This window comes from Cucurbita pepo, chromosome LG15 (genome assembly GCF_002806865.2).
Source record: "Cucurbita pepo subsp. pepo cultivar mu-cu-16 chromosome LG15, ASM280686v2, whole genome shotgun sequence".
In the NCBI taxonomy this organism is placed as follows: domain Eukaryota; kingdom Viridiplantae; phylum Streptophyta; class Magnoliopsida; order Cucurbitales; family Cucurbitaceae; genus Cucurbita; species Cucurbita pepo.
In genome coordinates this window covers 4,415,698-4,418,731 of record NC_036652.1, presented here as the reverse complement: position 1 = coordinate 4,418,731, position 3,034 = coordinate 4,415,698, and positions in this window count along the sequence as shown.

Genomic DNA, 3,034 nt, shown 5'->3' with positions numbered 1-3,034 from the left:
AAGACCTAGCTATGTTTATGTCTCCTTCAGTCACTATTACTATATTAGCTCGCTCGAAATCTTTTTGTACTCGTACCTCGCTAGTAATGAGGGTCGACGAGTGTGTCGTCTTTCGACTTAGGGCATTAGCGACCATGTTTGTCTTTCTAGGGTGGTACTGGATGTCTATATCATCATTCTTCACTAGTTCCACAAAAGGCTTGCTGTGTTTATCTAGTTGCCGACTTCCAAACTCAATTCTAGACGTTGGATTTAAAGCCCCTCGTGTCTATTGACGGTGGTTCAAATTTGGGATGACGTGCACGATTGAATCTCCACCAATTTGAGTTATATAGTTGGTTTTGTCCTTGAAAAATTCTTAAAAAGGGAAAAATGTTATTAACGTAAATACTTTAAAGTTTAGGGGCATTTTTGTAACGGTAAGAAATTAAAAAAAAATTAGAAAATTCGGCAAACACTCGAGAACTCTGACGAGCACTGGAGTTCTCGTTCCAACACTCCTATCCACTCTCCTATGCTGCCCACAAATTGCCACGCTTCCCACCTATCCTTCAGCCACACAACGGATGCCCTGCAAGGGGAAGAACTCGGAGGAAATCAAGAGAGAGAGGAAGGAAAAACTCGAAACCACACCTGCAAGCTTGAACAAAGGAAAACTTATGTCGAAACCACCAAATTTTACCACGAAAAGGATCACCAAGGCCTGTACTCACGCAAGGGATAAGTTTTTGCACCTCATACACGCTGTAATCTTGTGTCTCGAGATAGCTCGACCATCTTTGTATGTTTGAAAATTTTGTGGGGACAATTTGGCCAAGAGGTCTAAGGTGCCAGATTCAGGCTTTGGTTTGAAAGGTTGTGGCTTCAAATCCTCTAGTTGTCATTTATTTTAATTTTTTGTAAAGCCTCAAGACCACTGTTAGCACATCTAGTAACGTGTTGTTGTCAGCATCACGATTTTAAAATGCATCTACTGTCGAGAGAGTCTGGCCCTACTCCGACAATTACATCATGTCACGGTCATACTTCTTCATGTTGGGTTTTATGTTTTAAAACTCATAGTTTGTAAACAAAAACATATTTGGTTTTCAATAAAGTTATTATTGATGTTTATTCTTTAAAGGTTGTTATTGAATAAAGTGAATGTTACGATCATTAATCTAAATTCAATAAACTAAGAACACTCTAGCTATAGTATGATTACTTGAACTATATGTAGAGACATAAGAGTGGATCAAGTTCAAGTATATAGTCAAAATGATCTATAGTATAGGGATAAAGCTGAGTACCTTATTCTGGGGACACTATGGATGCAGCCCACTTTTGTATATGATATAAACAATGTGATCACTAAATTGTACATGTGGAGACATATGAGTGGATGCATCCTATGCAATGAGTATTGTATAAGATCGAAGCATGAAGAAAACCACTGTCACTTTATAATGCTGTTTACTGTTGACACTGATTTTTTCATTCAATGACCTAGGTAACTCGATCTTAATCGTGAGCTAACTATGAACTTCTGTTTATTCGGAATTATCCTTAGATTTGCATGGGTGAGAGTGGCCCGAGTTCGCCTACTCAATAAGCCTCCCACTTTAGGGGTAAGGCTAGGTGAATAGCTGGGGACATAGGGTGTAAGATGAAATTCTCTCCTACCCGCTTTTAGAGATAGTAGAGAGGTTGTTCCCTTAAGTATTAACTCCAAGTCTTGAACAAGGGGCCCCAGCTAAGGAACAAAAAGTAACTTTAGAGGTAAAACGGTAAATTGACCCAACTCTATTTACGAACAACCTGTGAATTATCGACTTACTAATCATGGTTATATCAAATGGACAGAAATATATCTATACTGAGGGGAGTGCAACTACTAGGCTATAGTGGAGTGTCATAGTAGTGAACGAATGTTGGTAAACAAGGTTAATGAGTTTAGCCGGTTAATCTAGGATCGTTGGAGCCCATGATCTGTAGGTCCATTAAGTCCCTCTAGTAGCTCATATCGAACTAAACCTTAGAACAGTGTGACGAGTGAGTTCGAAGTGTTTGAATTCAAATTAAAGAATACACGCTAAATATATACAATGTATTTTAATCGCATTTTGTTTTAATTATGAATTGAACAAAAAAAAAAAAAAAGAATTGGAAATATTTAAATAAGATTTAAATATTTTAATTATGAATAGTGATTCATAATGTGTGCCAATTGGGATTGACCTCTATTTAATGTTAAATATTAATTATTAATTAATCATTTAACATTATTTTGATTTGAAATTAATTATTTAAATTAATTGTTGAATTAAAATAAAGAAAGTCAAAATGTTCACTCCACCTAATGAAAAAATCTAGGTTTGAGTGAGTGGAATATTGAGTGTCAATATATGGTTTAACCAAACTTGCATGTTTGCCACATAATCCCACAAATTCGAGTGAAATTTTAAGTGTCAAAATTTGGTAATCTCAGATTTGCATTAACATGCAAATATGACTCTGTAAATAGAGTGATCAAGGTACATTGAAATTCTTCTCGAAAAACTTTGAGAAAATCTCTCAAAACTCTCTCTTTACATATACTAAATTTCTATCAAGTTTAGTCACTCATCGATTCCACAATTCCGTTCTAAGACCGGAAAATAGTAGGGAGGACACTAGTGGTGGTTCGAAACCAGTTCGTGAGGAAAAAAGAATTTGAACTACAAAAGGTTAGTATTCAAATTCATTGAGTTTTAATGCTTTTAAATATGCTAGCTAATTTACTATAATTGATGTACTTAGAGTTCCAAAGATCCAAATTGCTTCCACACGTGTTATAATAACATCATCACCTTTGGCATTCAAATATCACTCTTGTTGAATCAAAACTTATTTGACCAAACACACCGCCTATACATTCATGTTCAATCATGTGCGACACAACAACGTTGAATCTCATCGTCATCTTGATTCCCAAAAACAGGACCCTTGCTTCGTGATGCAATCTCATGTCTCGAGATAGCTCGCCTATCTGTGTATGTTTAATTACATTTGTTGG